The 13,930-nt window shown below is 43.7% G+C and overlaps 1 protein-coding gene across 1 annotated transcript in view; it reads left to right on the top strand.

The window, feature by feature from the left end:
• The window catches only part of QPCT (glutaminyl-peptide cyclotransferase), a 440,295-nt gene that overhangs the window by 143,108 nt on the left and 283,257 nt on the right, over positions 1–13,930 (top strand). The gene's annotated exons all lie outside the window — the stretch shown is intronic.

Here is a 13,930-nt window from a genome sequence, read left to right as displayed (position 1 = left end):
CTGTAGGCCTCATGGCCTAGGTCAAGAGCATGACGCCATCTCATCACAGCCTCCAAACCCTCAGCCAGATGTGCAGCAATGGTATCTGGCTGGCTGCCCATCAACAGGTATGCCAAGCTGTCATTAGCTTACTGGTGACATCCCAGCCTAAAACTCCACACCAGTTGGGCAAGGGGGTTCTGCTGCCATTCTTTCAATTATCTTCTCCCCGCCCCCACAAGAGTGGCACAACTACAGCCTCTTTCAGTCTCTCTGGGTAGACTCTTGAACCCAGGGACAGGCTGATAATTTTCACCAGAGGGACCTGTATCCTCAGATGTCTTCATTGCATAAGTCGCAGTGGGTTATCCTGTGGTGCCAATTTGGTAATCTATATGTCTGCCAAGTCATATGCTGTTCTGCCAGTCAAGTTCCCTACATTGGATTTGCCCACACCTTCACCTGGGGAAGAGGTCACCAAGTACTGATATGGGCCCATATTTGCTCAAGGATTTTCACTTGTGTGACAGACAGCTGCTCTATCCACTGTTCTTGTTGCCCTGCCATTAGTTCCAGGAACTGTTGTTGCTTTTGCACCTGGGTCTGCCTTTGCATTGCCACCAGGACATCTCCTGTAGGGTAGATGGCTGTCATTTCCACTGGGATAACTCTCCCCACAATTTACTTCTCTGAATGTCCCCAGCTCTTTGCAGTGTTCTAGCCCTTCCATCTTCCTTGGCCAAGTGTTTCCTACCTTGCCTCCTTACTTAAGATCAGTAAGTGCACTGATCTTAAAGGCTCCTCGGCACTCTTTCTTGACTCGCCTACCAAGGATACTTGGCCCTTCAGAAGTGAGAGGGGAACCAGCATCCACTGAGGTATTCACAAGACTCAGTAGTAGCATAGGCCGAAGAGCCAACATAACAGGGTTCCCCTTTGGGGGTTTCAAAGTCAGCAGCTGGTATGGGGTAACTAGCCTGACCATACTGTCAGAGTTGGGTTCTTCAGGCAAGGTAAAAGGTACATGTTTAACTAATAACATTTAAGAGACTTTATTAGAATAGAAAAGGTTTCGGATTTCCAGAAAAAGGCTATCCACTGGTGATGATACTTCAATTGATAATCCTTAATTACATTAAAATTTGTATTGTTACACCAATTTTATATTTCATAATACTGAAAGTTATACTATACCTTGCATTAAAGCTATATCTGTTATCGCTTTGGAGCTGTAAAACTAGTGCCTTTACAGAAGGCAAAGTATGCAAATATCAGAGCTGAGCTTCTGAATAATTCCCATTCATTTCAGTGAGACTTATCTTGAACACATTACAATAATGGCATGTTAAACTACCTGTCCCAGTGATTCTCAAGCTGTAAACTGGAACCAGAAGTACATAGTGACTTTCTTGCAGGTGGACCACAAGGCCAGGATGTAAGAGGCTGCAGGGCCACCAACTGAGGTGGCAAAATTTGAGAATCCCAAGCCAACCGGAGGGCCCCTGAAGTCAGCATCATGCTGAATCCAGCTGAATGCCTTTCCAGTGATTTTCTTTTGATGCAGTTCTAGCTGTTGCCACTAAGGGTGCAAAGCAGCCTGGGTACAGAAAAAGGCACTTATTGGATAAACTTGCCCTTCTGCAAGACTGAAGCAAATTTCGGTAACAGATCATGCTAATCCCATCAATCAATCCAAAAAGACAAGATAGCACACTAATAGCTGCCACAGTAATTGCAAGCCTGCTGACAAGGTCATTTTCTCCAGTGGTCTAGAAGAAGAGTTGGTTTTTATATGTTGCTTTTCTCTGCCTGTTTCTCTTGAACATGAACATATGAAGCTGCCTTATACTGAACCAGACCCTTGGTCCATCAAAGTCAGTATTGTCTTCTCAGACTGGCAGCGGATCTCCAGGGTCTCCAGCTGAGGTTTTTCACACCTATTTGCCTGGACCCTTTTTTGGAGATGCCAGGGATTGAACCTGGGACCTTCTGCTTCCCAAGCAGATGCTCTACCACTGAGCCACCGTCCCCCCTCTTCTTTTCCTTGCACCTGGCTTAGCCAGATTTTGCAAAGTGGTAGTTAGTGTGTTGCAGCAAGAGAAAAAAACCTTTTCCCTCAATATATATCTCTTTTCCAATCTTTGTTAATATTACAAACAGAAGGTGCATGTAGGTAATATTTCTCCATGATCTAATAAAGTGGTAAAAGCATGCTTCCCCACTCCTCCCTTTATGTGCCTGGTTTTAGTGGTTATATATGTGGAACAGAACTCCCAGTTCAGGCACTGGGTTGTTATAATTATTATGGTGTCAAAGGAAGATGTAATAGCCCTTTGGGAGGTTACTATATGACAAATGACAGAATCTTTTTAATATTAAAAATTTTATTTATAACAAATGTCATATCCAGTTGTTGTCCCCAATAGGAGCCCAAAGCTGCATTGTTCTTCTGTCCTCCATTTTATCCTCACAACAACCCAGTTCAGGATGTTCTAATCCCCTTATTTTTGCACTGCAACTTCCACAAGCATTATGGGTTTAGTGGTCAGTTTTCAAATGTGTAGTGGTATCTTCTGATGAGTTATGCCTACCACAAACAGAGACCCTTCCATGGCAAATCACTTGGGGGTGGGGGCATGCCTCATGTGGCCAGGATATTCCCATGTTTTTCAGTTTTGGCCCTGGAATTCCCACAATCATCCTGAAGTTGGTGGCCAATGTTGAGTCTCCTAGCTTTATTCTCTGAGTAGGGCTTTTTTTGAGCAGGAATGCACTTCCGGCTGGCTTTGCATCAGACCTAATATGCAAATGAGGTCCTGCTGAGCTTTTTCTATTAAAAAAGCCCTGCTGATGAGTTACATTAACTGAACAGATAGAAAACCCTATTTTATTACTATTAATAGTAACAGCAAAGTGATTTCTTTTGTTATATTTGGATGGATCAGGGCCATATGGTATGTGTGTGAAATCTTTGGCGGCCCATTGTGTCTCTGTGCAACCCTGAGAAGCTGCATCTCCCAGAAGTGACATTATCATGCCGCCGACATTGCACGGCTACACTCTAGGTTTTGGCCAACACTCTATGGTAAATTTTGGCTCAGTCCCTCTCCATTAATTATTAAGCAGAATCACAGCCTTCTAATTCCATTGAGATCAATGGATTTACAAAGGTGTGACTCTGGTTTAGGATTGCATAGTAAAACTCTCAGAATGGGCATAGGTTGGCATTAGAAATCCCAAGAGCATGGCAGAGTAGGAACAAGTAAAAACCATAATAAACAGAAGTTTGGTGTGTTCTGGTTTTGTTCAAAAATATACTCTTATCCATTTTCTTTACATGTGAATAGACTGGATCCCCCTTATCACATTGCTTCTTTAGTTTATATAACTAAAACAGGTTATCTGTCTTTTTTTTTAGCAAAGGCTAAGAGCTAGATATGTGATTTTTTTTTCACACCCAGCAAATTCACCTCCCAACTGTTTTTAGGGAAAATTAATGTTGAAAGATTTCAGATCCTTGTCACTGATCTATCATATCTCAATTGGTATGGGCCTATGCCTGTGAATGTCTGTCTCTTGTGTTATTGATTACTGCATTCACACATTAAGGGAACAATCTTAAGTATGTCTACTTAGAAGTAAGTTCCATTTTATTCAATGGCACTTTCTTAAAGGAAAGTGTTTTTGGGATTGCAGCCTAAAAACCTGGCAGGTGCTGCTTGCCTGTATATCAATACATGCAAGCAACATGCTTTCCTTTGTCCATCCTAGGGACAACACTGCCAGTCACTGAGAAAGCATTTTGCCTTATCTTCCACTTACAGCACAGCACCAGAGTGAATAAAACAAACAGGAGCCATATGAAACCAAATCAAAACCTTCTCACAGCTAGAGAACCAACACTGTGATTTCTCTAAACGACAGAAAGGAAAGACAAACATATCAGTCCAATCCTCTGTGGCAGCAGCCTGTGTGTGAAGCTCTACTAATTGGAAAACATCTCTGTCAGTTACATATTTTCTGAGTCATTCTCTCATTTATTGAAATATACTCTTTCTTCGTGCATAATGAACCTAAGGCAGTCTCTCCTCATTCTTGCTCTTCAGCTTCCTTGAATTCTAAGCCTGACAAGCCAGGCAGAAGGATAACAACCAGATCTGAAGATTTCCAAATATTATTGACTATCGTTGATTTTTCAGTCTGAATTAGATAATAGCTATAATCACAGTTCCTGTAAGAAATTGTAGGGGATCTTCCTCCACTCCCCCCTTTACATATTCCTCCCATCCCAGGTTGCTATAGCAAAGAGAACCTCATAAGTCTCTGAATGCCATTTTGGGTTCCCTTAGCAATCTAACAGACGCTGAAGTACATAGCTCCTGCTGAGCCATCGGGCCTGTCCACAGACTACTGTATCCTTGGCAAAGCATCAAACATCTGCAGCACAACAGGAAACAGAGGCCTCAACATCTGGTTGGGGTGATGAGACTTGTAAGACCCCGAGTGCTATTTCAGTTTATTTTGTAATTTTATTCATTTCTACAGTGGACCTCAATGCATGCAGAGATCCCCTTTGTGGGAAATACTGATCTAATTTGGGGGGAAAGGTGAAGCTGTATTTTTCTTGCTTATCTAGGGTTTCCCCTAGATATGCGGAACTCTCATTCATGCCTAGCTGAGTAGCATGAATTTCACTGCCTATATTTGGGGGTACACTTGGAAATTTAGTATTGGCTTGGATGCCCCCCCCCCAGTGTGATTTCCACTCACACTTTCTACTTTCTCATCTTCCTCCTCCCACTGTAGCCCAAAGGTCACCTGAAATGCTGCTCCTGAAGTAAAGAGGACCCCCAGGAAAAGAATGATAGGGAGTCAAAGATCTGCTGTCGAAGGGACAAAACCACAAGTGCTTGGCAATTTTCATCCTATGGACTTCCAACAACTCTCTTTCTAGAAATGAAGCAGTGAATCCAAATATATGGCTTCCATCAAGCCACAGGGTCTCCCACTTAAAACAGGCAGTTTAGATGACACTATTTCGATGCCATATTAAATATTAGTTCTTCCACCAAACCATGAAGACAATATTCCCCTTCAGACCTAAAAGCACTTGATGGCAAAGTTTGCAAATTACTGAAGGACCAGTCACTTTCAGGCCTCCCTGGTATTTCAAAGTCCATTCATTCATCTGTCCTTCATGTCAACACTGCCTAGTATATGATGTCACCTGCTGTCTAAGAAGGAAAGGATGCAAGGGGGGAGGGAGCTGTCCTTTGCAAAAGGGCTTGCTAGGAAAGGCTTTGAGCAATGGTGGTCTTAGTGATTCTGGGGTACGCAAACAGCTGGAGACAGCAGTGGCTACTTCTAGCTACTGTTGCTGCTTGCTCATCTGGGTGAATAAGTGACAAAGATCTCAAAGTAGCCACCACTTGTTTTCTCACTTGTGTATCCATCTTAGGCATTTGCAGCACTTGGAGAAGGGAGTGGAATGGGACTCATCAGCACAGGCACAACTAAAGAAGTATAAAACAGCTATTCTCTGCTGTTGCCTCCCCACCCCCCAAAATGAGAAATTGTCCCAGGAGACTCTGAAACGATCTCACAGCTAAGAACACAAGAGCCCTGCTAGATTAGATCAGTGATCCATGTAGTCCATCATCCTGTCTCACACAGTGGCCAACCAGTTCCTCTGGATGGCCAGCAACAGGGAATAGAGATTGTTGCCTCCCGACTCTGGGATTCAGAAGATTAGTGCCTCTGAATGTGGAGGTTCCCCTAAGTCACCATGGCTAGTAGCCACTGATAAACTTATCCTCCACAAATCTATAAGAACATAAGAGCCATTTGAGGAGCACAGAACTGTTTTGCACCCTTTTTAGGCCTGAGCATGAAGAAGGGTCTAGGGCTTCTGAGGTAATTGCCAATTCCCTGTGACAATGATACCTGGACTAGTAGCCTTTTAGCCTGCCCCAATACACTGTGATTTAAATTGGTGTATTGTTCTTAGTCATGTTTGACACCAGTTATTTATAAATCAATGTATGCTTTTTAAAAATTAATGGTTTTCAAATTTGAATCGAATTTATTAATTGAGGACCAGTAAGGAACAGGGAAAACATATGAAAAAAATTGTCATTGCTGCATCTGGAACTTTTGACAATTTGACAATCTTTGAGGCCGTCAAAATACACTTCTTGTACACTACCTCTCTCTGCTGACTAAAAGTGAATCTCAGATACATTTATTATTTGGCTCTGTTGAAAAGGTACCCAGTTCTGTGTCTCATCAGCCCAGTCCAAAGGTGTTTATATAATGGCTGCTTGAGAATTTGAGCCTACAACCATGTCTAGAAACACGAGGCAGCTAAGTAGATTGCAATTCATATACTTTTGGTATACACACTGAAAAGGGCTTAGTCTTCCTTTATTATGGTATGATAAAATATCCCAAAATGAGCATCAAGAGGGACAGTGCAATGTTGAGTATGGCTACTAGATGTTCTTATTCAACGTATCTAATTGCTACTGTCCATACATGGACTGTGTGCTAATTAGCTTAAATTACTGAGCAGAGTTGTGAATAATGCAGTCTTTTACTCACAACTAAATCCTCATAAGCTCTCTCAGACTTACTCCCTAACAGGTGTGCTCAACAATGCCATCTTAACCTGAACATTTCAAGTATTTTTTCCAAGAAGCACATTTGGTGCTTAAAACACATTAAGCCTCCAGGCAAACCACAAAGCTTTCTTTGCATGAACAGACGTCTCTAGTACTTCCTGACTTACGTTACTCCACAGCTCGGTTATGCTGAGTTTAAGCACACATAAAGATTAATTTTTTAAAGAGAAACTTAATCTTTTTTGGCTGTATGAAACCTGAATGCATCATTTCATGTTTATTGCTAATGCTGGAGAAAATGCTGGCAACTCCAAATCCTCTGTTTTCCTGTTCCCAATAAATAAATAATTTAAATCTATGCCAGCAGTTGCCTTCTTCTAGGATTACCACATTGCAATGTAAAACAAATCCAAACCCCAAGTCTTACACTTATGCAGACCATGTTCTGATATCCAAGTAAAGCTAGTAAAGCCTAACGATCTAATCCACTCCCACTTGCTTTTGCTGTCTTCAATGGCTCTGCTTCCTTTTCTCTCTCTCCAGTTCAGTGATAATGCTTCCAATTCTTTTACCTTTGCAGCTCATTCCTTAGCTGTTTTGGAAAAAGAGGCCTCTGAGGGCTGGCTGTTGGTGTCTCCATGGCAGCAGTCCAATAATATACCAGATGACAAATTAGGTGGGTGAAGAGCTGAAGCAGATTAAGTAGTTGCCTTTGCAGAGTGCCCCTGTGACCCTGTTGCATCCCCTGGGAGAGAGACTAAGGATGTAGCAGTAAAACTGTGCACATTTGAGTCTGCAGCCCTTTCACTGGTTGTTTAGCTTTTACAAGTAAGCCCATGTTTATATGCCTGCAAGATTTTTCACTCGCTGAGCTGAGGACTCGTTGCACTGCTGCAAATTAATACAATAGACTTGGTTTTACAGTTGCCTCCTGTCTTTGTGCCTTGGATGCAAGATGGAAGTTTTATGCTGTGGCCTTCCCTTCTCAGTGCTTGCAGGCAATCTGACCCAGGGCAAATCTGCATTTTGCCACTCTGATCAGCTACCCGGTGCAATGTTCCAGGATTGCAACTATTGGATTTCATGTAAGTGCATCATGGTTGACCCCATAAACATTGCCATCAAAGGCTGGCATCCTCTAGCAGTTGCCAAAGCCACAGGGTCCTAGAAGGCCACTGCCATTTTAACAGCAGCTGCTGAGCAGCAGCAGCCTGCCCGGTTAGCAGGAGTGATGACTGAGCCTTGTGAAGAAAGTTTTTTAAAAGACATGCATATATAAGTAGATGGTACAAATCTTAATACGCATATGTGAAGCCCAGAATGGCACTATGTATGATGTGAAGACTCGGGAATCCCCATCAACTCCCTGCCCCCCCATTTTCCAATGAGAAAACTGAACATTTTGGAGAGCACTATGTATATGGGAGGACTCCTATGAAATATTTTTTTCCTTTTCAAATTAGTGAATTGTTTTTAAGACAAGGTTTTATTTCTTCAGAATCTGTAAAATGAAGACCAAGTATCCACAGAACTAGCCACATTGAGAATTAGAATATATTAATGAGCCTCAGATAAAGACACAAAATTATAAGATCAATATAGCCCTGGTGAACTTGCAGTCTATTCTGGGGCAGAGAAGACTAGAAAGGAAACAGAAAATTTACATGATCATCAGCACAGAACACGCAATGGACACCTGGAACTTGTTTATGAACCAACCAACAACAATTTGGGACCCATGTTCACCCAGTCCTTTCCAGAAGAAACACCAAGAAAGCATAAAATGCTGAAGGAATGCTTAACTCTAGGCCTAGCATAGAGACATAGAGACGTGGCCTCTTTCACGCATCTCTCATCACCAAAGTCTTATAGGATTCAGATATCAAGACCGACCTTAATGGCTCAGCCAGTTCTGGAACAAGTTGTCAAGAATTAATCTGTGTTCCTCCAGGTTGTGGCTAACTAATCCTTTTTTCTCAAGTTATCCTTCATTGGCTGCCCTATAGGAATTCTGCCATTGGCTCTCTTCTGCCTGCCTGTCTATGCAGTTACAGTCTATATCCAGTGGACTTTGGCTTTCTCCTGTGGGCTGCCAGCAGCCAACACAGAGAAGACAATGACGTTCTCTTTGAAAATACTGGTCTAGCAGAGCTTCCAAAAGTTTCACTTCTCATTTTGTTTTGTGTTCAATAAAATACTGACCATTAGTGATCCATTTTACTTATATACTTACAAGGTCATATAATCATGGTTGCTGCTACAATGGTAAAACAGCTTGTATCGTTTTTCATTTTGGAGATTCACAAACATCTTCAGAAATAAGGAGCATTAGCATACTGAGCAACCACAGCACTGGAAATATCCTTCAGTGTAAATACTGGGGTTCTCAAAATCAGTTTTTAAACCAGTATACACTAAGCAAATTTTGATGTTTAGATTCTAAGGACCCTCAAAATAAATGAATGTGAACATATTTAATGTTATAAAGGATATCCCAGTGTCACTGCATTATAATTTTGACTAAGAATGGGGATGAAAATCCATTATAACAATACACCGGCTTTCTCTATACTGTTGGACCTGTCACATGGAGTAAAATAACACTAATACTTAGTTTATGATTTAAGGAACTGGAAAAAACTATTGATGATGAAAAATGGGTGAATGGCTGCTTGTAGCCTGCTGCAGAGTGGTTTCTATATGGTTCTTTCATCTGGTTTGTCACAGATTGAAGAATATTGCCTGGGAGTGATTGCTGGCCCTGCTCTGCCATTGCTGTTGAGGGGCAGGGGCTATGAGCCTTTGAACTCTAAGGCCTCTCCTCATCAGAGGTGCAAACCTTTGGCATGAACCAATGGGCAAGAACCAAAGGGCTGTTGGCCTGGGGAGTCGGGACCCTTTAAGAAGCTAGGAAGTTTTTGCATTCCTTATATGTGTTACAGCTTTTGGTGGTGGGAAATGTTAGGTCAAGTCTGTAAGTTCTAGGTTACATTGACGCACAAAGGAAATTCTAGGGTGAAGAAATCCACCTGGAAGGTGACGAATGCTCAAGGCCATTTCTAGTTACCTGTATGGAGTGCACCATGTTTGTTTTCCTCCCTAAGGATAAGATAAACGTCACTTGTCAGAAGTATAAATTGATACTCATATCAGAGAAAGTTCAGAGCTTGGAGGAAAGAATTGCTATACTTCATGAGATTAAGGAAGTGGAGGATTTCATTCACAGAAACGATGATGACCTATGTAGGGATGCAGAGAATGGTCAAAAGGATGGCAGAATGGTTGTATTCCCTAATGAACCTCCTCTGAGTGCTACAGCACAAACCCAAAGGCATCGAGCAAGACAACACTCAGTGCCACTGGAATCAATTCCAAGCCCTTTTAGTGGAGACTGATACAGAAACACTGGCAGAGGAAGAACCGCAAGGACAAGAAGGACAGCATGAGGAGGGCATGGGGCAAGGAGCAAGTGAAGAATGCTGAAAGGGAAAGGAGCAAGTGAAGGGTGGCCCTCCTAAAACAAGAGCTCTTGCAAGCTCAAACCATCAATATTCCAACATGATGGAAACATGGCAGAGGATTCAAGAAGCCATTGTGGCTGAACAGAGAACTCCATGATGAGCTATGGGAAAAAAAGGAAATGTTCAAGAAATGGAGGGAAGGACATACCTCTAAAGAAGAGTATCTGATGGTTACTAAACACTGTAGGTTAGCCATCAGAAAAGCCAAAGCTTAGAGTAAACTGAGGTTGGCCAAGGAGGCTTGCTACAAGAAGAGAGACTTCTTCAGCTGTGTGATGAGCAAAAGCAAGGTAAAAGAGACAATAGGCCCATTCTTGGGTGAAAATAGAGAAACTTTGACAGAGGACAGAAAGAAATCAGAAAGGCTCAATGCCTGTTTTGCCTTTGTCCCTGAAGAAGAGAACAGGCTTATCTTGAGATGGTAGTAGGCAGGGCATGGTATCTGGGCTGCTGGTTGACATGGACAGCAAAGATGTTGAGAAGCACCCAGCTGAACTGGAGGAGTATAAATCACCTGGGTTAGATGGCTTGCATCCAAGAGTGCTCAAAGTAGCTTGCAGAGCCTTTGTCCATCAGACTGAAGGGTCACAAATTTTATCCCAGACTTCCCCCCCCCCACACACAAAAAAAGAGGAAGAATGACCCAAGCCAGTCAGTCTGACTTCTGCCCCAAAGAAGATACTAGAGCAGAATTTAAAAGGGTCAGTCTACAAGCATCTGAAATACAGCTTGGTGATACAGGGAAATCAGCACAGATTTGTCCCCAACATGTCCTGCTAGACCAACCTCGTTTCCTTCTTTGATCGAGTGACAAGCTTATTGGGTCTTGGGAATGCCATTGATCTTGTTTACTAAGATTTCAGTAATGCTTTTGACAGGGTTCCCTATGAGGTTATGGGTAAACTGGAGAATTGTGGCCTGGACTCTAGGATAGTTAGATGGATAGGGAACTCGTTGGAAAACTACACCCAAAAATAGTTGTGAATAGTATTTTATCTGACTGGAGAGAGATATAGAGCCACAGAGATGCTACTCTGCACAGACAATAATAGCCAACTATTCTTTCAATTGTCTTCAAGAGGTTCAGGTTATATGTGCTACTGATTGTCTTCTATTTCTACAAGCAGTTCTGAAAGTTTTTCAGCCCCCTTCCCAGCTCTGTACAACTGAACTCTATCCAGAAATAATCATTTCTTGCATTTTTCACTGTAAACTTGCTTCCAATCGAGAATTGAGATTTATCAGAATTTAGGTCAAGGCCTTCTCAATAGTGGCCCTATCACAGGGTTCCTCAACGTAGTGCCTGTGAGCACCATGGCACCTGCTGACACCTTTTCTGGCATCTGCCAAAGTATTTTTAGAAAGTGGGAGAAGCTAGATGGTGCTTTTTATCCAATAGGGCTTCTGAGTGGCCACTGGAGATTTTTTTTAAAAAATGCTGCTTTGGGAGCAGCTGCTACCACAGCACATTGTGTGACAGAAGGTAAGCTGTGTGTGTCTGCAAGAAAATATTTTGAAACAGGATTTTCATTTTAAAAGGCATCCTATTAAGAAGAGCTTCTGAGTGAAATGTTAAAGATTTACTATTAGTTATATATAAGAATTACTATTAGTTATATTTCATAGAAACCTTCAGACTTGGTTGTATGGCATTCATTTACGGAATAGTTCTACATACAGAATGTCCAAACATAAGGGTATCTGGAAGCCTGAGTTCACAAAGATCACTCTGTAAGAACTCATAATAGGAAGGGGGCGCTACTGACTATAAAATGACACAACTCTACATCATAATGTCCCAGTGTGGGTCCACACTATTTCTGTATCTCCACAATATTTATATAGATGTCAAACTGGTGATCTGTAAATATTTATTACAATTATTGAGTTGTATACATCACACTCTGCTTGTAAGCATCCCAGGATTCAACTGTCAGTTACTCCTGAAGAAAACAGCAGTGGTCCAGATGGGCTCTTTAAGCCAGTAAGCCAGATTCTTAGCTTTTATAGCAGGGGTGTCAAACATCTGGCCTGGGGGCCAAATCAGGCCCTCGAAGGGCTCCTATCAGTGCCCTGAGCAACTGGCTGTCATCTGCTTCCTTCTCCCTCTCTATTGCTTCCTTCTGTGTCACAGCTTTCTTTGCAAGGCTTGCTCAATCACACAGGAGCTGCAGAGTGAAGCCTCTATTTTCTCCATTGGCTGAGGCTCCTCCTTGGGGAAGAAGGGGAGAAGGAAGAGCTTGCTTTGCCAGGCTATCACAATCACACAGCAGAGCTACTGAGCCAAGCCTCTCTCCTATTAGCTAAGACTCCTCCCCTTGCTGGTCCCCTGGGAAAGGAAGGAAAGAGCCAAAGCTGCCTTTGCCCAGTTCCCTGGATCCCATGGGATAAATACAAAGAAAGCACTTTTAAGACCAATGAGTGCTAATATTTTAAACATGGTTTAAGGTTTTTAAAAAACCTTTGTGTTTGTCCATGTCCTTTATAAAGTTTATATTCCTGCTATCTAATCTTAAATAGCTACACATATGGCCTGGCCCAACAAGGTCTCATTTATATCAGATCCAGCCCTCATAACAAATGTTCAGCACTCCTGTTTTATAGTAAGCAATAGCATTCTGGAACGGTATTTATGTTATTTTATTTATTGAAGGAATTTTGTTCAGTTCTTTGGCACATGGCACACTTAAAAGTTTTATCTTGTCCCTTACGATCTACACCATCTATATATGAAGGATTCCTTCCTTAATAGGATTCCTTCAATATGCCACTTTTCCAGTACGTCTTCAACATGGCTAGAAAGTAAATTAAAATATGAAGCAATTTCTTATTGTCCCGCCTCAGGACTTGGCCAAGGGGGGGAGGTCAGCTCGCCAGCAGCCGCCCTCCCTGCTGGGGTTGCTCCCCCCACAGGCACCCCCCTGGCCGAGCCCCGTGCAGACCCCACCACAAGCCAGCGCGGCACCCCCACTCACCCCAAGGAGCCCGTAGAGCCGGACGGTGGCCGCGCCAGACTCCATGGCCGCCCAATGTGGGAACAGCCGGCCAGCCGCCAGGCAAGAGGATCCAGCCCGCCAGCACGATGGCCAGACCAGGGAACCATCTCAGGACGCCAGGGTCCAGCGTCGGAGCTTTTGAAGAGGGGCCAGTCCGGGGAGGAAATGGGGAGAAAGGGGTGGGGTGCAAAGGGAAATAAAAGGAAGCCAGTCTGAGAGGTCAAGGAGGAGAGAGGCGAATGAGACGGGGAGGCTGCCCAACACAGAGAGAGTAAAGGAGTCTCCACCATTGAACCAGGGAAAGGAGTGTCAGAAGGGTGAAGCAACCTGACCTTTGCCCATTCTGAGACCTTCACAGCTGGTGACGGGCCGCCAGGAGGGCTGGCCACCAGGGGACCCCCCCAGGGGGCAACAGAGGCGTGACAATGTGGTGGAGGATGCGGGCACTGCCTCCCTCTTGAGACCGCCCTGCCTGCACATCCTGGCGCCTCCAGGCTGGACCGCCACTTGGTCCCCCCCGCACGAGTCCAGCTCCAGCAGTGCCTCGTCTGGCAAGAGCAGTGATGACACTGTAGTGGAGGTGGAGCTCGGGGTCGCCATGGACACCAATCCGCCGCCGCTGGACTTGGCCCAATTTGGGCAGTGGATGGAAGAGCACCAGGCCCAACTCCTCCAAGATGTCCCACAGCAGCAGCAAGCCTCTCAAGCCACGCTGGTATGGGACCTCCAACAAGCGCTGTTGGCACAACCGGACCCCGCCGGGCCTGGGCCTTTCGGGGCGGGTCGCAGCCCCTGGCCCCCGCTCACCAAGCTT

This window comes from Heteronotia binoei, chromosome 1 (assembly GCF_032191835.1).
Source record: "Heteronotia binoei isolate CCM8104 ecotype False Entrance Well chromosome 1, APGP_CSIRO_Hbin_v1, whole genome shotgun sequence".
In the NCBI taxonomy this organism is placed as follows: Eukaryota; Metazoa; Chordata; class Lepidosauria; order Squamata; family Gekkonidae; genus Heteronotia; species Heteronotia binoei.
The sequence above is the reverse complement of the archived record's forward strand: the minus strand, read 5'-3'. Positions and strand labels throughout refer to the sequence as shown.